Here is a 21314-nt window from a genome sequence, read left to right on the forward strand (position 1 = left end):
CTATCTCTCTCTCTCTCAAATAAGTAAATAAGATCTTAAAAAAAGAGAGAGAGAGAGAGAGAAAATTTAAGAACATAGAGGAGAGAGATCTAAGATCCAAGAGCTCAGGTGTCTTCTAATATCTTTCCAACAATAAAAGCTTTTGGAGGAGAAAATACAGATGACAGAGAAGATGAATATTTCAAAGAAGTAACAGGATATTTTCCTGAGCTGAATAAACCTTGAATCTTCAGATTAATATAGCTTCAAGTGGAAAAATGAAAAAAAATGACATACCTTGACACTTTCTGGTGAATTTTATGATTTCCAGATACAATGAGAAAATTCTGAAAACTCAGGGAGGGAATAAAAGAGCCACCTGTGAAGAGAATGGCAGCAGACTTTGCATCTGCTTTTCAGTTTGCTAGAACACATTAGAGCAAAGCCCATAAAATGGTGGAAAATTATTTTGAATCTAGTTTTTCAATTATAAGGGCAAAATGAAATTTACAAGGAGTTAGCAGGTCTGCTGTTTTGAGGGACCAACTTAGAAATATATTCTAGAAAAATTGAAAATGAATCCAAGAAGTAGGTAGACCTCGAAATCATGGAAATAATCCAGTTCTGATGGAAAGATATACCAGTGAAATAGCCTATTTAGTCTGAATTAGGAAACAGGAGAATGAAGACTCTTCAACAAACAAATGGTTATCAAGACCTACTGGATACTTAAGAATCAAGAAGCAAACGTTGACACACCACATATGTACTTAAGATTTAAGTTTCTTCAGGTCAACCAGAGAAGAGAAAGAAAATAAGAAATGCTAGGAAGATAAATATTCATAAAAGGTTGGAGTACCTGGGTGGCTTAGTGATTGAGCGTCTGCCTTTGGCTCAGGTCGTGATCCCGGGGTCCTGGGATGGAGTCCCACATTGGGCTCCCTATGGGAAGCCTGCTTCTCCCTTTGCCTATGTCTCTGTCCCTCTCTCTGTGTCTCTCATGAATAAATAAATACAAATCTTTTAAAAAAATAACCATAAAAGGCAGTCAAGTCTCAATATGAAGCAAATCAAAATATAGTTTGAATTTAATAAATGGAATATAAAAAACACTGGTGTCTGAAGCACATAAAGTTAAGCCTCTGTGATCAAGGGAGAGGGTCAATAAATACAGTGAATTCCTCTAAAATCTCTGTGAGTTCTAGTTCACTGGGTAAAATAACTGCTTCCCCATTGTATGATTTATTTTCCCCTTTGAAAGAGGTTTGTAACTTCATGGATGATGTTTCTTATAGATTATGCTTTTTATCTAGTTTTTTTTTTTTTTTTTTTTTCCAGGAGAATATTCCTAAGGGTGAAATTAAGTTTCGAACTCTGGTTAAAAACATTTTATTTTCCCAAAGGTATTTTTGTTTGATTATCTATGGTCTTTTCAGATCTTCATGAGATGGTTAACTAAGTTTTAACTAACTGAAAATATAAACCTATATACCCATTAAGAAACAATTAGTTTTTAAGAAATGTTGATTCCCCAATCTCTTTCTATTTGATTGATTTAAAATTTTTAATTTTAAATTTTTAATTCAATTTCATTAGAATCCAATAATTCCTGCTTTAAAGAAATCATCTGAAGTTCAAATCCTCAAGTTTATTTCAGAGTTCTTTTTCTTCTGTTAAAATAAAGTAAAATGAATTATAATGCTTTTTAACTTGAAAATATTAATTGTGGCTACTTTAGGCAGTAGAATATTAAGAGAGGATTTCTTTCTTTATGTTCTTTTATATTGTCCAAACGTTTTACCATAAACATGTATTATTCTATACTTAAGTTACTTAAAATGAGCATTAGTAGAAGACTATTTGAGTAGATCACTGGGACCAGAAAGTCTCAGGTTAAATGATTTTATTTTTGATAATCAAAGTGGCGAGCCAAATAATTATGCAAAAATGGTACTGAATAGGATTTAAATAGGTGGTTTGGAAAACAGGTTTCAATCCATCATCTCCACTGTATAACTGAAACCTCTACATCATGGAACTCTGCATAAACTTTGCCCACTTGTAAACCTAAGAATCTCCCAGTTATTTGGGGACTTTTAACAGAGATTTTACTAATTGAAGAGTGTATACAAGGGAAAGAAAAATTATAGGTTTATTTCAAACTTCCTTAAAATGTACCTCTTAAAGAAAGTTAAATGGTCATTAGCAAGGCCTGGGATGTGGGGAGGTGGGGAGTTAGTGTATAACGGGTACAGAACTTCAATTTGGGAAGATGAAAATTGCTGGAAAGGTATGGTGTTCATGGTTGCACAACATGAATGTGTTTAATGTCACTGAATTATACACTTAAAACTGTTGAAATTTTTAGGTTAATTTTTGTTATGTGTATTTTACCACAATAAAAAATTTCCTGTTTCTTAAACCCAGACATGATTTAATGTGATTTCAGTGAGACCTTTCCTTTTTTTTTTTAACAGTATATTTTTATAGATTAGTATATTTTTGTCAACCTGTAACACAACTAAGTTTTGTACCTTTTACAAGACCCTTTGTGATTTTAACAAAGTAATCCTCCCGGGAGGGATGCTGACAGAGCAGTAAGCCATCTCGGTCAGTCTTGGTGTTAACTGTGAGCCTGTTTTGAGGGCCAGAGGAAGAAGTCAACTCTTTTCTGAAGAACAATGGATTGGGCTTTTAAAGTTGGAAGTTGGCTAACATTTTTGGAGATGAATATAGAAGATTTTTGAAAAATTTTTATTTATTTATTCCTGAGAGACACAGAGTGAGAGGCAGAGACACAGGCAGAGGGAAAAGTAGGCTCCCTGTGGGAAGCCAGATGTGGGACTTGATCCCAAGACCCCAGGATCACGACCTGAGCCAAAGGCAGATGCTCAACCATTGAGCCACTCAGGTACCCCAATTTAGCAGATTTTAATGATAGTTATTTTACAAAATGAAATTTGGACCAGAGGTTGCCTCTTTCTTAAATAGCTTCTATTTTGTGTAAACAACTTCTGGATATGCCAGAAAATAATTTCATGAAAACTATAACTTGCAGTTAAACTTCTGCTCAGTTTCCTTATAAAGTAGATCCTCAAGAGAGTGAATGGTTTGAGTTAACTGCCCCCAGCAATTGGCCTTGGAAGAGAGTTCAGGGATCACCAAATGTTCCGTGGCCATTCACTGCTGAGTAGCCAGGAGGTAGCAAGAAGCATTAATGTGTGCAATGGGCTCAGTAAACAGAACTGATTTCCAAACATGCACAGTCGCTAGCAGCAGTGGCGAGTCATGTTGTGTAAACGTAAAGCATAGACTTTACTCTCTGTCGGAGGTGGAGATAATCTACTCTCTGTCCTCAACTGGTTTAAAATCTGTATTTAAAAATAAATAAATAAAATAAAATAAAATCTGTATTTAATTGGAGACTTAACAACTATATCACAGATTCAATTCCTGGCAGGCACTGGACCTTAGGGACAGTACTAACCTACAGGGGGCAGAGGCAAAGTTATAACCAATATCAATATGTGAATTCACATTTCACTAGAAGGATTAACAAATGATGTTTTTGTTACTCTTTTATTGTGTGTGTATAAATATATATATTATACAAATATATACATATGTAATACATACTAATATACATACACTAAAAATATATATTCTACACACATCTGTATGTATAATTTACAATATTTTTCTTGAGATTGTGATACTCTGATTAAGAACATTCTGATAGTGGAGCGCCTGGCTGGCTCAGTCGGTAGAGCATGGGACTCTTGATCTCAGGGAGTTTGAGCCCCACGTTGCATAAAGCCTACTTAAAAAAAAAACAAAAACAAAAACAAGAAATCATTCTGATAGTTGCCAAACACATACACTGATGGCCAATTTTCAAAGATTAGAAATGTACTGGGCAGCCCGGGTGGCTCAGCGGTTTAGCGCCGCCTTCCACCCAGGGTGTGATCCTGGAGATCCAGGATCCAGTCCCACGTTGGGCTCCCTGCGTGGAGCCTGCTTCTCCCTCTGCCTGTGTCTCTGCCTCTCTCTCTCTCTCTCTCTGTGTCTCTCAGGAATAAATAAATAAAATCTTAAAAAAAAAAAAGAAATGTACTTACAACTAAAACATCACTGACTATAATTTAGTCTTTCATTGATGACTCATTAAAAGACATCAGAATAATGGTGCAATATCCTAGGGGTTTCATTATGAATATCAATGATCACTATAGTATAATTCTATGGAAAATGTTAGGAAGGCTTCAATTTTTCGGCTGGCTTAAGTTTTATGTAAAATATGACTTTGCTAAAAACAGATTATAGTCTTAAAACTATGAAGTTACATAGCTCTCCCTACAGATATCGCCTGGCTAAAGTTAAAAGGGCCACTCTCGCAGCATTGAGGGCAAAAGATAACTCACATTTTTTTAGTTTAAAAAGTTATAACTTTTCTATGAGAAAAAGGAAGCACTTAACACATATTTGGGATTTTAAAATAAGCTGTATGAAGCAAAAGTAAACAGGGTTATTAAAATAGTATAACACTATTTGACACGTACATCACTTACCTCTTCCCAAACTTTCACTAGCTTCCTGTTATCTATCTGATCAAATCCAGCTTACCTTAAATTAATAAATTCTAGATCCCCACTGACCCACCTTAGGTATTATATGTTTTTTTTTTTTTTTTCCTTTTCCCAAATGTTTTCTCAATCCCAGATGGGTGTCAATTCCTATTACCCATGCTGTTTGTTACTCGTGGATGATCCTTTCACTTCTGTGGTCATGCCAAATATTCTCCATCCTTTAAGATTCAGTTCAAAGCTTAATTCCTTCCTGAAGGAAGATGCCTCTCAATATCCTTCTAGGGTTAATCTATTCATTAGTCACTTACCAAAGATTTAATGACTAGATACAATGTGCTGAGCACTACCTGGGGCATTATGAGAGGTTGTAACCAAGACACAGCTTCTTCAATTTCAGATGCATATGCTGTCCAGCCTCCCCAGTTGGACTATAACCTTTTCAAAAACTAGCTGGTCCTGTATTATGCTTGATGTATCCTACTTAGCTAGAACATCTTGAACAAAGTGGGACATGTGTTGATTATTGAAACAGTTGGATCATTGGACCACATCTGCCTGGTATCAATGGTAAGCAAATGAGAGACAACTGGAGGCACCTTACCAGTCCTTGGACACAAAAAATCTTTCTATAGGTGGAGAACAACAGGGCCACTATATAGAATTTATTAATTCTGTATTGAATGAATACATGAATGAGTGAAAAAACCAATTAACCTTCTAAAAGGAAGGTGAGAAAACCATCAGGATAGGGTGACATTTAAGTAAGCGAGAAGAAAAAAACAGGTATTGGTTTCTCTGCAGCACAAGAGAGCAGTGTCTCTCTTTTTTTAAAAGATTTTTTATTTATTTATGAGAGACACACAGGGAGAGGCAGAGATGCAGGCAGAAGGAGAAGCAGGCTCCCTGCAAGGAGCCCGATGAGGAACTTGATCCCAGATCCTGGGATCACACCCTGAGCCGAAGGCAGATGCTCGACTGCTGAGCCACCCAAGCATCCCAGCAGTGTCTCTTTGAGTGAGGATGTAAGGGCTACATTTCTCAGTACTCCAAGTGCTAGGTTTGACCAACACATGGAGCCACAAGCCAATGGGACAGTTGCCATTTTGGCAGCTTTGTAAGAAGACTTTGCTGAATGAGCTAAATCTTACCTGGCCAAGAGGAATTCCCTAGCTTTACTGTAAACCATTAAAGCAGAAAAATAGGCTTAGAAGCATTGGAAATGAGCCAAAAGAGAGTGTCAAGAAGACAGCATGGTCTAACAATAGAAAACTAGGCAGTAGATTAGACAGAGTAGGTGTGAGCAAGGGAGACAAAAGCAGATAAGAAGGACTAAGCAGTAACCAAGGGAAAAATAGCATCAGTACTGCTGTCCACACAGACTGTCTGTCAGAAAGGGTCTCAGGCAGCAGAAGCAATGAGGGAGATTTTTCTAAGGCATACAGTCAAGTTCTGTTCTTCTGGAACCAGCAAAAGCATTAATATGTAGGACACTGTTCTGAATTTACAAACAAGGTGTGTACTTAATGCTCATTTGTAATTTGGTAACTCAAATACATTTTCCTCTAGAAATTCTTTTAATTAGGTTAGGTACTTATCCCAAATCATAAAAACCTACTTAAGTTCCATGTACCTGAAGTTTAGTCCCTTATACAGGTATTTTAGTCACATCTAATTACCCTTAATGTTCCAGTTACTCTGGCTGCTTAAGAGATAATACCAAAATTTGTAGACTTAAAACAACAATAATTTTTATTTTGTTCATGAATCTGCAATTTAGGGTTCAGCAGGGATAGCTCATCTCTGGTCCACTTGGTATCAGGAGGAATAGGGGAAATAGGGGGACCTAAGAGCCAGGGTCTGGATTCCTATGAAAGCTTGCCCACTCATAGATCTGGTGGTGGTTGGTGCTGGCTATTCGTTATGGCCTAAGCTGGAGGTGTTGGCTGAAACACACATGGCCTCTCCGTATTGGTCTGGGCTCCCTCACAACATGGCAGCTGATTTCCAAGAGCAAATGTTATGTGTGAGAGATACAAAGAATACCTCAGAGACAAAGAAATTGCATCTTTTGATGATCCAACCTTGGAAGTCACCTACCATTGTTTCCACTGTGCTCTACCAGTTAGACTAATCATAAGCCCATGTAGGTTCAAGGAGAGGCCAACAGATTCCAGCTCTTTATGTTGAGTGCCAAGATTCTAGAAGAGTACGTGGAAGTAGATATAATTATATGGCCAATTTTGGAGAGTACAATCTGCTATCACATGTTACCTATAGGGAAAATAAAATATATTCCAGCTTGAAAGGCAATATAGCACAGTGAATAAAGAGCCAGGACTCTAGGGCCAGATACCTAGAACTCTGTTATATATTCTTGTGTAACACTGGACAGTTTGCTTAAGCTCTCTGTGCCTCAGTTTCCTCAATTATATAATTGGGATCCTGTGAAGAAAAACTAGTTATTTTGAAAAGAGCTTAGAAGTCTATCTAGCTCCCTATATGTTAGCTACTATCATAATACCAGGGAGACACCCACTCCACCTCGGGCAGTGGTACTTCATGGTTTCTGGGGAAATGGTGGTAGTGGCAGCACTACCAGAGGTAGAAAATAATGATGACAGTTCACATTATTGAATACCTAATACCTGTCACTTACTAAGCCAATTAAGTTGACTTAAAAACCAATAAGGTAGGCACTTATATTATCCAGGTGACTGGAAAACTGTGACTTCAATAACTTGCCCAAAGTAACATCTGCAAGTGATAGATGTAGGATTTTCCCCAGATTATTTTAACTAAATAGAAGACTGAATTCTTGGATAACTGTGTGGAATAAAATCTTTCTCCTAGAGGTACCTGGATGGCTCAGTTAGTTAAGCATCCGATTCTTGATTTTGGCTCAGGTCATAACCTCAAGGTTGTGAGATGGAGCTCCAGACCTGGCTCCATGCTCAATGGGGAGTCTACTTGAGATTCTCTCCCTCTCCCTCTGCCCCTCCCCCACTCATGTTTTCTCTCTGTCTCTCCCAAGTAAATAAATCTTAAAAAAAAAAAAAAAAAAAAAAAACAACCTTTCTCCTAAATCTGATTTGCAGGTGAATGAAAAATGAATGGCATTATGCCATTGGGACTGTTTATTATAGCAGTAAGCTTATCTTGACTGGATTAGTACAGGGAAGATAAGATAGAGTTAACCCTTGAAGAACATGGGTTTGAACTGTGTAGGGGTCCAGTTATACATGTATTTTTTTTAAAGACTTATTTATTTATTCGTGAGAGGGAGAGAGGCAGAGACATAGGCAGAGGGAGAAGCAGGCTCTCTGCAGGGATCCTGATGTGGGACTCAATCCCCAGTCCTGGATCACACCCTGAGCCAAAGGCAGATGCTCACCATTGAGCCACCCAGGCATCCCATACACATGTATCTTTTTTTTCTAATAAATACAGTATAGTACTGTAACCATTTTCCTTATGATTTTCTTTTCTCTAGGTTACTTTATTATAAAAATACACTATAAAATACATATACTAATATGTGCTAATTGTTTATACTATTGGTGAGACTTCTGGTCAATTTAGGGTATTAACAGTTAAGTTTTGGGGGAGTCAAAAGTTATATTTGGATTTTTGACTTCAGGGGAGGTTGGCACCCCTAGCCACCATGTTGTTCAAGGGTCACAGCATTTGGGCACCACTAACTTAAGGATTCCTTTCTTAAAATGGCTCTTCTTATTTGCATAATACAGCATATTTGCCTAAAAGATAATCATTCTTTAGGTCAGTTAGTACCAGTCTCATTTTCTTCGTAATTAGAAGACAGATAGCCTTTGGCCCACTGAGAATAGGGCTGGGAATACTGATCTGGAATACTGAACACTGATATGAACAGATTGCTTACAAATTAGGTTGGCTGTTCACCAGCTGAAGAATGCCTCTTCTAAGGTTTAACTCAGGTGTAAAATCTAATGGCTTCCAGTTGTTTGCTTGTCTCTTTTGTTTTGATGTTTGTTTGCTTGTTTGTTTTTAAAGATAATTCTCTGCTTTGACTACACTGGTCAGCATGGCCATTAGGAAGAAACTTTGTCTGTTGATATATATAGGTTCCCTAAAAGTGGACTATAAGTTCCACGATGTTAGGGACCTTGCCTGTCTTCTTCACCATAGTATCCCGGTGTCTAGGATAATGCCTGGCACACAGTAGGTATGCAAAACTTGTTGAATGTATGAAAGACTGAATGTTTGAATAAAAGCTCAAGGAAACAAAAATGAGAAGTCCATAAAGTAATCTGAGTTCTTTATGCCAGTGGCATATATCACTCAAAGACTGTGTGAGGGAGGGGCCCAAAGTGCTTCCTATAATACTGTGGATGCAGTACCAATTGATAAATGCTTGCCTCCTGTGGCACCTAATGCCTGGGAAGGAGGAGGATGGGATAACTTTTGTAGGATGCTATTTTTTATCTCTGAGGATGGTGTAAATATGGTCACAAAATTGGTTGTGGTTTTAGTTGTATGAATCACATGAAAATCTGTGGGAGTGAGCTGAGCAGATAGCCAAAGAATATAACACTTCTCAACATTTGCCTCTGATGGATAGGGTTTAAATTCATAAAAGTAAAGAAAATCTAGAATCATCCTTTAAAAGATTCATCCCTGCATAAAAGCAATATGCAGCCTTTGGTTCTCCTGCAGTCATTGAAACAGAATTCAGAAAATATGAACGATCCTTATATTAGGACAAGCAGCAGCTGAATATCATTCCAATTAGAGATTACTTTCCTGCAAATCAAATATAGAACTTTAATATTCACTAAGTATGTTTTACATGAGTGTAAACTAGATTTTAAAGAGATGCTGTGTCTCTAATTAAAGGCATTTATAGAAATATGTCCCAAAAAACTAAGGTTCATTGAAGAGATAAAAAGAACAGACCGTCTTTAGTTTGAAGAACATGGCTCCAGTGAATTTAAATATTTATCATATAATTTTTATATCAAAGTCTTAATGAGCACTAACTTTTATGGCATCACTTCTGGAGACAATAAAAAATACTATATTCTGGAATGCTATTTCTAGTTGGATTTCCATCATGGGGCACCATTCAAATAACAGTTGATTTCATGAAGAGTAATGGCACATTCCTTTCTGAACTTAAAATTTCAAACACCTGCCATCAAAGAAGCAAACAATACAGCTCGAAGTCAGAGATTTTAGACTTTTTCTAAGTTTCTTTGTTAAGTTGCCTCAGAGACTCAAAGACCCCCAAGCAGGTGTTCTTTTCTTGTCCAATGAATAAAAAATGTTTGAGAAAAATCATCTTTCATAATTTCCCAAGAACACATGAAGGCAAATTGTTAAGCTTCCATTTCAAATGTTAGGGATTTGGATTGAGTTTAGACAACAGCTTGTACAAAATGTCACAGCTCCAATTCTCTGACGCTGAGATGGGAGATGCTGATGTAATAGAAAGAGTGGCTTTGGACAATCTAAAGGCAGAGCTGGAAAGGTAATGAATGATACATGACATCAGCCAACCAACTGCAAAGCTACCTAGTTGGTCGGAGAAGAAAATCAGGCAATATTTTCTGCAAATTCAAAGTGACGTGAGAATGAGACAATTGCTTATATAGTCATGCTAAACCATAATATTAATACCTCCTGTAATGTTCTTAAATATACAATAAGTAAAATATGATTCTGAGTTCAAATTACTTGGAAAATGTCTCTAATTCGCATTTCATTTTGAATGTGATCCATCCTGGAGACTTCTGGTAGATAAACTAGCAGGTTCTATTCTGAGTACCCAACTTATAGATTCACACACGTATGTGCTTTATTTTACACTAGAAAGTTACATAAGCTCTCTAGTGACCTCACATAACATCCTGTGTTCTTCATCTGAGTACTGCTAGCTTATTTTCCCTGAGTGAATAAAGGCTGTTCTGTAACTAGCTTTAGTCTTACTTCTGTGATCCATGGTTTTAACTTGAATAACTTGCATTAACACTATGAGTCTTTCCTCTTCACTCCTATCTAATGAGGTAAGAGTTTCCCAATCCATGTAACATAAGAATGCCTATGGATTGGAAAATAAACAAAAGTTCTAGTTTGGTAGCTGTCTGGATATATCATCCCTTTTCACACAGAAATTTGAGAATACTGTGAAATTCACACATTTACAGAATAAAATCAGATGTGTAACTGAATGTGGAAATGGTGGTGTGTGTTTTGTCTGATGCAGTTCTGAGACCTTTTGGCATCACTTGCTCACATATCATTTAACTCAAGGGTGGACAGAATTCAAGAGGATCCAAGAACTCGGATGGGAAAAACATTACACTTTGAGTTTCATCAGTCTCAAACTGAAATTTAGCATTTCTTTTAATTAAAATGTAGGCTACAAACCACAGTACCTGTGATTTTGTCACCAAGAGAAATCACGGATATTCTCACATCACGTTATAGTCAGTATAGATATTCTGAAATATCTTTTACACTCATTACTACTTCAAAATTATGATAGCTATACCTGCTGCTAGCTTGTATTATTTAAGAATAAGTTAACATTTAAAAGCATCATTCTGAGAAGTCTATAGGCTTTCCAGGTTGCCAAAGAAGCCCATGACACCAAAAATGTTAAAAAACAACAACAACAACAACAACAACAACAACAACAACAACAACCCGAAACTGTACACAAAGAACAACCAGATTTCAATGCAAATCATTCTTTGCTATCTTTTGAAGCTGAAACAAACTTGACCTTGAAATCAGCACAGTCTCACTGCTTTAAGTAGATGACTGTGATGAGAGTAATTTTTTTTTTCATTTTGCCACAAGAAAAAACCTGTAGATTCTAGAGTATCTCTGAGGTCATGGCATAGGTTTCTCTCCTAGTGATAAACTTTATCATGACATTTTGCCATCAACAGACTTGTTCTCTTATATGCCACACTGCTGAAATCCAGTGTATTTTATAAGGGCATTGAAATAGTCATTTAAGAACTTTCATTTAAAACATCATAAAGGGAGATAAAAAGAAATCTTTGCTATCTAAACTATAATGACAATTACTTATTTTTCATAAAAGAAGCAAACATCAAAGTACTCCATCAAAGATAGTATTTTTAAATGACATGCTACTGGTTCTGTTCATCTTATTTAAAATGTTAAAAATCAATTAACATATTTCTAGGGGGTGTTAAGAGTGTGGCCTCTGAGTTAGTGTAATTATGAGATAAATTAAATGACGAAATGATGCCTCAGTAGATATGCCTGGACTGTAAGCACATTAGACTTTTTGGAAAATCCTCCATGAGGACTCTGACCCAAAATAGACTTATCAAATGCCAGTCAGTTCAATGAATATTCAGTCATTGAAAACTACTGAAAAATTATTAATGCACTCAGTTATTCACTTATCACTGAAACCAAATACTGTTCAAAATTCTCATCTCCAAGAAAAAAATAAATGCAATCAGAATTTTAAAACTAATAAAGAATATAAAAAATAACAACAATATATTCTTGCATTACATTGAAATATAATACATATATCACAAAATATATATTATTCATATACACAGTTAAACCATTATTTTCTATCCAACAAAATAATAGGTACATTACATGTGCTGCCCTAAAATTTGCCTATTTTTCCTGTTGAATTTGTAAGATTTAGAAACCTGGTTATAAAGGCAGGCTTTGATTAACTTAAATGCCAAGGTTTTCTTTGAATTACAAGCTACAAAATCATTCAGTCTGCGTGCAATGATAGAAAATCCAAAATTACTAAACTTGGGGAAAAATGAACTATAAAAAGGCAAATAAAACAATTTGCATTGTTTACTGCAATAGGAATAAGGAGATAAGAGGACTTATTAATCACAGTCATCAAATTATTCATTCAAAATTGAGAGCAAATATTAGTGACTATATCTGTATTTGAATTAAAATAACATCTACCAATGATAATCCAGATTTAGTGCTATCATTTCCTTCTGTGGGCAATATTTCAGTTCTTAAATAGAAGAACAGCTTACAGGACTCCTGGGTGAAGACTATCCAATGCCATTCTCTTCCACTGCTGAATTTGCAGAGGAAGACACTGACAATGTGCACTTTGCTTTAACAACCAAAAAGCAACTGCATGCACACATACATAAGAGGTTCCACCCCAACTTCTTTGGCATATCCTAGATTATTTTTCTCTAAACAGGAAGCTGTTGACAGTTTCCCTGGTATTTTCAGAATACCCTATTTACAAGAAAAAAACCCAACTTTTGTTTCAAAGTATAATGTTCTTTCCCCACTGTGTCTATTGTTGCTAATTATGCATGTTGCAAGCAAGCTAGAAACCAAATTCCAAACTATTCTAGGCTGATTCAGAATGGGTAACAATTTAAAAAAACACAAAACAGTTAGCAACATATTGCAAGACTATGCTGGAGTCTTGAAACCCAAAACAATGCTGAAGGGAGGATTCCTGGAATTCAACGGGGAATATTTGGCTCAAGCTGCAAAATCCGTATCTCTGAATAATGTCATGTTAGCAAGTGTTGAGCAAGAAGGGCGATTATATTTTAACTTTACTTTAGAGAACATTAATCCAAATTTAACCAAATTCCAGAGACTCCGCACAAAATTAGCAACTAGAATCTGCTTCACATTTTTTCCCCTGGTACAACAATAATTGCTCATGAAGACAAACTTGTAGGAGGTAAAAGAGAGGGGAAAACCGCAATAATCTATAAACATCTAACTATTGTATATAAAGCCGACTAATTACCTCACACAAAAGAAGCGCAGGATTTAACAGTCCATGCTCTGCGCCCCGGGAGGCGGCGGCGGCGGCGGGCAGAGCAGGAGCAGGAGCAGGAGCAGGAGCAGGAGCAGGAGCAGAGCAGGCGCAGAGCAGGCGCAGAGCAGCCGCAGGAGGCGCGGCCGCATCCACCAGCTTCTCCCGGGCCTTTGACTGTGTGGACTCAGCCACAGAGTCTGCCTCCAGCTGACGTCAAAGTCCCTGTCACATGGCCAGATGAAAGCCAAGAGAGCATTGGTTGTCGTAGCAACCAGAGAACAGCTCTGAAATTATTTCAATAGGTCATCTGTCACTGTAGGGGATGTGTGTGTACACACACGCACCCCACAATCATCATGGACAGCTCCCCGACAACCTCAGCCTCCGAAGTTGTGACTCAAGCATGCCTACAACTCTCCTCTTGAAGACTGGTGTCTGTTCTTTCTAGTTCCTCGCAGGAAAATGCATGCCACCCTAAGTAAGTTCCCACTGGTCTCGTTATCACCAGCATGGAGCGTGTCTCTCTCCCTCCAGAACAGAAGGAAAGAAACTGAAAAATTCTGGGGGAAGTTTTCTGAGCTAATTAAAGCTCTCTGTAAGCAAATGGATAAAAACAGAAACTCAAGAGGAGCTGGAAGAAAAGATATCGTCAAAAAACCCCATAAGAATCCACACTGATGTTCTGAGACCATGCTAGTGATGGAAAGAAATACAAGAAACATGGGGGTAGTGGCCCAGGCCCAGGGTCGGATGAGAGAATCTAAGGACTCTGACACCAAGGGGAGAAACTTGGCTGATGAATTCCGGAGTCCTGCACTGTAAAATGTCCATGCAAGAACGATGACCAAAGTAGCAAAACAGTACCACATTAAAACACCTCGTGAGTACATTTAAAATGCTTTTAGACCCTTGCATTGAGGTCACCAAACAGGTGCCAAATCCTCTCCTCCTGAATGCTCTCCTCCACAGCCCTTTGGGGCTCAGCAGGGAGTAAATGGGCAATGCCCCACAAACACAAAGTGCCATGAAAGCCTAGAGCAGCAGTATAGAGGGACGGTCCTGCACATTTCCTAACTTCAGCTTCATTTCCTTTAGGACAATCCCTGCTTATTTCTCACTCCTCACACATGCTTATTTCCTACTTCATCCTCCCTCTCAATTAACAGAAAGCCAATTAAACAAAGTGAAATGAAGTCCACAGGAAAGTACTCTGAAAAATACATGCAGAAAATGTATACTCATTCAAAGGGCAAAAGGGCTAAAAGGCAGAGGGAAGGAGATTACTCTCAGAACCTGAAGGACCCTTCCATGCTAGTGTTACAAGGATTTCCATTCTGGCTCTTACAAAAAAAAAAAAAAAAAAGAGTTGCTCCCGGAGTACTACAAAATATAAATGGAAGCTAAACCACCTAAGCAGATTACATTTGTGCCACTCTCAAAGAATGAAATTTCTTCATTGTCAGAAATTGGTTCTTGTTGAACAAAGACTAATGTCCAAAATGTGGCTATAAAATCCTTCTATTCCAGCTTCCTTTTCTTTCACTACTGTCCCAGCCCCAACTGGAAGAAAAGATACGTTTATATTTGAAAAGTTATTTTCCTGAAGCTATTAGCTGTAGCAGTGCAAAAGTAAAATCAAGCTGCAGTGCTTTAGTGATTTCAGAGACATGACAGTTGGGAATTTACCTTTGGGCACAAGAACAAGTGGTTAATTGAACCCAATGTCCATCTAAGTGGGATGAGATGTCTCGCCACTACCCCCATGTTTCTTGTATTTCTTTCCATCACTAGCATGGTCTCAGAACATCAGTGTGGATTCTTATGGGGTTTTTTGACGATATCTTTTCTTCCAGCTCCTCTTGAGTTTCTGTTTTTATCCATTTGCTTACAGGGGCAGATTTCAGCAACAGCCACAATTCACAATTTTGCAGTTTTTTCAGTTATAGTTCTGGGTCTTTGTTCAGAAATGCATATCATAGTAATGAGTGGAATGGGAAGAAAAGAGAGAGAGCATGTCTTTCCAGATTTTCCAGGGCCCCATGTCCTCGGAGCTGCCTGTTTTATGATCCTTCTGATTCCAGATCCTTGGCTGCCTGAGCAACGTGTTCTCGTTCTGCAGCTCCAGCATCTGAGTAAAGCTGCAGTACCAAGCTCTGCCAAAAGGTGATGTCCTCTGAAATAAGAAGTTCTCAATTCTGAATAGGTCTAAAATTCAGGGCTTGCTTTAATTTGAAATTTAGTTTGAAATTTAGCAAAAACTAACATCTTTTCATTTTGAATTTTCTATCATTTTTAAATGATAGGTATGCTTTACTATATATTGACTTGGGCTTAAACTCATTATAAGTTAAAATAATCAGTGGACTGACCTTCAAAATGAAAAGTGGCTGCATGTAAATCATCCTTTCTATAGCATGCTTCCAACCTGTCATCACTCATTTTCCCTTTGCAAACTACCCAGGATTAAGGATTCTTCTTACAGCTAAAGAAGCTATCAGTTACCTGCAGGGGTTAAATGGAGAGGATGATCTCAGTTGGAGCTGAGGTTTCTACTGATTTGGCTAATTAATGCAAATGTAGTTGAAAATATCATAGGAAATACAGATGAGGGTTTCTCCAATCACAGCCCACCATATTGAGGGAATATGTGTCATTTTATTTTTTAAATGATAACTCATTTTTTTTAGGTGAAAATGATTCACTGAATTTAAAAATACCCATTCAAAAATAGTTCTACACCATAGTTTTCACTTGCTGTATGAATATCAAGGCTGCCTATTATTAGTTTGATCACTTTGCTGGAAATAACTGATAAATACCAAACAAGGAGTCTGACTTGGGCTCACTCATCTGAATTAACAGGTGGTATGTGCCATGAGTAGACAACTATAATCAGCCTTTTATTTGATAATTCTAGGTAAAAATGTTCCTGTCTCCCCATCTTAATATTAGTGGGAAGGCCATGGACTTCTTTTTTGGAGACATTGGGTTCAAATCTCATCTGGGCAAGTGTCTACATCCTAAGGTTGTTGTGAAGATTATAAAGTCAGTGTATTCTAAAGTTCTGACTCCTGGCCACAGGGTAGATGGCTTAATGGGTATGTCATTTCTGGTTTATCCGTCTGATTCTGATAAGTCTACAAAGACTTTCAGGGAAAGACAGACTCTTATTCATCTCTACAACTCTGGGGTTAGCACAGGACCCAGGACATGATGAGCGCTCAGTAAATGCTGAGTGTCTCAACTATTGGGAATGCTGGCAACAGAGAAAAATGGTTCTCTTTTCTTCCCACTTACTGAGAAGAAAGAGCTTCCCCTCAACTCCAAAAAAGGCAAAGGAAGGAAAAATAAAACTCTGAAGTTATCACATTATATAGCAATGAAAGGGTTCAAATAAATTTACCAAGTAAATCAAACTTATCTCTACTAAATCATGAATACTTTTTATGAGTGTACATAAGTTATATGATGATGTATTTTATGGCTATTGCTAATTAATGTTGGATAATCTTTTATGGTAACTGAAATTAATTGAGTACTTAATACCTGAAGCATTGTTCTAAGTGCTGTAGAGATATTAAATCATCCACTATAACCCTAGGAGGCAGGTACTCCTTTCCACATCTCACAGCTGATGAAACATAAGCATAGAGATGTCAAATAACTGGCCTACCTAGTACATGGCAGAGCCAGGATCTACACTCCAGAAGCCTGGCTACATAAGTGCTGGGAAATAATTTACATTTGCTGTATTTTTAGAAAGAATTGAATTATTTATGTTTATTTTATACTTGAGAATTGTTTTTATTTTTATTTTTTTTATTTTTAATTTCTTATGAGGGAGAGAAGACCAACTTTTCTTTTCTGCATCTGGGAACTATAATGATCTCAATCTAACTTTGACCTAAAGAATAATATGGCAAGAAAAATTTAATCAGGAAGATTTGAATCAAGGAAAATGGGCAAAGTGCAATAGTGATAATTTCCTGACTAAAATTGTGCCCAAATTATTATAGTCTTCACTGAAGCAACTATTTGGATTGAATAAAGAAAATCACACATGACCAAAGTGTTGAAAACTAAAGGCAATGACAAAATATTAAAAGCAGCAATACCATGAAGTCATATTAACTTTAAAGGCAAACAGAAGACTTTTTAATAGTAAAATTCAACAGTAAAACAAACAATCCAATTAGAAAACCAGCAAAAGACAGGAGGAGAATTTCGCCAAATATGTACAGATGACAAACACACAAAAAGATTTTCTAACATCATAAACCATTAGGGAAATGCAAGTTAAGAAAAATCATAATGAGATATCACTATACAACTATCAAAATGACTAAAATATAAATAGTGATGATATCAAAACTGAATCACTCATACATTGCTGGTGGGACTGTAAAATGATACAGCCACTATCATTAATGGTTTGGCAGTTTTTCAAAAACATTACACATGCAACTACCATATGACTCAGCAATGGTACTCCTGGTATTTCAGAGAAATGAAGGCTTATGTTAACACAAAAGCTTGTAAATGAAAGCTTATAACTTTATGATGGATACTAATTGGAAACAATTCAGATGCTTTTTTTTTTTCTTAGATTTATTTACTTATTTGAGAAAGAGAGAGAGAGAACACGTGTGAGTGTGAACAAGTGGGAAGGAGGGGTGGAAGGAGAGAGAAATCCTCAACGGACTCTGTGCTGAGGGTGGAGCCTGATGCAGAGCTGGATCCCAGGATCCTGAAATCATGACCTGAGCTAAAATCAAGAGTCAGCAGCTTAACCAACTGAGCCACCCAGGTGTCCCCAGATGCTTTCAATAGGTGAAATGGATAAACAAATTTTAGTATATCCACACCAAGGGATACTATTCAGTACTAAAATGTAACAAACTGCTGATACACACAAAAACCTACATGAATGTCCAGAGAATTTTCTTGAGTGAAAAAACTAATCTCAAAAGATCACATACTATATGATCCATTTATATAACACGATTGATATGGAAAAGTTCTAGAAATGAAAAACAGATTGGTGGTTTCCAGAAATTAAACTGACCATGGGTGGGAGAGAAGTGCTTATGTTATAAAAGTACAACACAAGGGATCCTTGTAGTGATAAAAACTTCTGTACTTTGACAGCTTCTATATCAATGTCAGTATCCTGATTGTAATATCATACTACAGTTTTGGAAAATGTTACCTTTAAGGGAAAGTGGGTAAAACATATCTGGATTCTTTCTGTATTGTTTCTTTCAACTGCATGTGAATCTACACTTAACTCAAAATAAAAGTTTAATTAAATTATTTTACATGAAGACAACATAGGACATTTTCAGTCAAAAACTGAGGGCATTTGTTTCAAAAGAATTACACTAAATTTAGAAAAAGATGTTTAGGGAGAAAAAATAATTTTGGCTGGAAACACAAAGATACAGAAAGGACAAATATGTGGATAAATCTAAATGAATACTGATTTTTAAAATGATGTCCTGTGGGGCTTAAAATGTGGTAGATCCAAAATATAGGGCAAAATTAGCACAAAAGGTAAGAGAGGATGAATAGAACTAAGATGTTCTAAGATTCTTGTATACTGGTAAAAGTACTAATTAGTAAGTCTCTAATAAGGTAAGGATGCACATTGTAATCCTCATATCCACTAAAAGAACAAAAAAATACATAGCTAAAAACGAATAGATCAGGAAAAGCACTTTTAAAATTACTTGATTCCCAAAAGAAGCAAGAAAGGAGAAAAGAAAAGAAAGAAAATGATAGGATAAATAGTAACATCAAAGATTTAATCTCAAACATGTCAGTAATTGCCAAAATACTTAAACCAACCAAATACTCCAATTAAAAGATTACAAACATTAGACTATATTAATAAGCAAATTCTAACTTTATTGGATACAAGAATTGGGAAGTGATACACAAACTACCAAGCAAAAGCTGCTATAGCAATATTACTATCAAGAAATAGTGGTTAGTAGTAATATAAGTGAGAAATACTACTAGAGATATAGAGAAACACTTCATAATTCACTTTTCTAAATACGCAAATGCACCTAATAAAATAGCGATAAGTAGAAAAAACCATAATCATAGTACTGATTTAACATATCTTTCTCAGTAACTCATAAAACAAATAGGGAAAAAAGGTAGAGATATAGAACATTTCAATGACAAAAAACTTGGCTTAATTAACACATGAAGAATAATCTTAATTACAAAATACATATTTTTTTTCTCAAATGTTTTTAACAACATTGACTACATGCTGGACCCTAGGACTGTCTCAACACATTATAAATGATCAAAATCACAGAATATACTCTTTGTACACAATGAAGCAGAAAGATAACAATTAATATTAAAGACAAATAGAAAACCTCTAAATGGAAAGTAAGCAATGCATTTCTAAGTAACCAATGGATTAAAAAGGTTACATAGCAATTTAGAAATATTTTGAACTGAACAACAAAATACAATGCATCAAAACTTGTATGTACCTAAAGCACTAATGGAAATGTATAAATATATTAAAATACACACACATGCACACATGAGTTCTACTTTTAGAATGGCACTTTGAGGAGTTCCATGGACCTGCTTCCCAGTGCAACAAACATAACTGTGAAAAATACTTTAAAATATCCTAAAGTCTCTGAAAATCTTCATTGGCATACAGCCAACGAAAAGATGTTTATTCAAGAAAATATACTGAAACTTGATAAGAACATTGAGAGTCTGTGGCACTTGAGTCATGACTCACTTCTTTCCCAATCCTTAAGCTCAGTTTGTTGGAAGCTAAATCCTTGGAAGTTGTGACCAATAAGATTGATCTCCTTCTCCCTTCAGCTCTCAATCAAAGGATGTAGTGCCTCACTGGAAAAGGCAGGCCATCAGCATTTCTCTTGTTCTCGTGTTAAATTCCTGACCAGTGCAGCTAAGAAGTTGGGGGCTTCTTTCTTCCACCTCAACTCCACTCACAAGAGTACAGGTTCTACTCCAGGTACAATAGGTTAAAAAAATGCTGGGGTCTTATTGCTCTTAGCCCAGTTCCCTTGTAGGACAGAGATTCTATGTCAGAGACAGTCTGAGAAGACCAGAGGCCACCACCATTGACCAGTGCCCAGAGTAGTTACTTAGAGTTTTTTCAGAGAGGTAGTCCATAAGAATAGAGAACTATGAAGATCTTCCCAAAGGAAATAACTTTATTTAAAATAGAGAGTGGGGAAGTTCAATTTTAAGGGTGCTCTTAAAAACAATGGAGATTTAGGTGGTAAAAATTCAGAGGGGACTGATAGAAGAGTAAAAGCCAAACTCCAGACCAATAGTTTACCAGAGAGAACCAGCTAAGAAACAGCTAAAAATATCCCTTTTGGGGTCAGAAAAAAAAACTCAAAGATTGGCCTCAAAAATCCTTTGATGAATGTAATCGGATGAGACTATGGAGCAATTTATGCCCCAGAGCATTTTAAGAAACACTAGCCCAATCAGCAAAAAGTTAGTGAGGCCTAACAGCTGGGTGTGATACCAAATGTGGCAGACAACATAGCAGAGATCAGGACAAGAGACAAAGAAAGCCATATTAAATTAGTCTTCACAGAGTTACTGGGCAGTCAGTAAATAGTGGTATGAATAGTACCCTTGTATTGTGCTTTATGGCTTATTTTCATGATTCTATTTCATTTGACTCTGAATCAGTGCAAGCATTTAATTTTTTAAAAGGCCGAGTATCCACAATTTAAGCCTCTACCTCGAGTGGTTGTGGAAAAAAAAGAGCAAAGTAAAACAAAGAAGGTAAAAGGAAGGAAATTATGAAGAAAGCAGATATTAATTAAATTGAAAATGAGAAATCCAGAGTTGATTCTTTAAACAAATAGAATTTATAAAACACCTAGAAGAATGAACAAGAAAAAAACACACCAATATGTGTGTTT

General features: G+C 36.5%; 1 protein-coding gene across 6 annotated transcripts in view; it reads right to left on the reverse strand.

Moving 5' to 3' along the window:
- NCALD (neurocalcin delta) overlaps positions 1 to 21314 on the reverse strand; it is a 369475-nt gene that overhangs the window by 66996 nt on the left and 281165 nt on the right. The window contains exon 1 of one of the 6 annotated variants that reach the window (XM_077846815.1): positions 13354 to 13566. The exons of 4 other annotated variants lie outside the window; for them this stretch is intronic. The gene's annotated coding sequence lies outside the window, so the exon portion shown is untranslated. Of the gene's footprint in view, positions 1 to 13353; positions 13588 to 21314 lie in introns of those variants that run through there. One more of the 6 variants, XM_077846823.1, reaches the window with a different exon arrangement.

The sequence above is a fragment of the Canis aureus genome, chromosome 14 (assembly GCF_053574225.1).
Source record: "Canis aureus isolate CA01 chromosome 14, VMU_Caureus_v.1.0, whole genome shotgun sequence".
Lineage (NCBI taxonomy): Eukaryota > Metazoa > Chordata > Mammalia > Carnivora > Canidae > Canis > Canis aureus.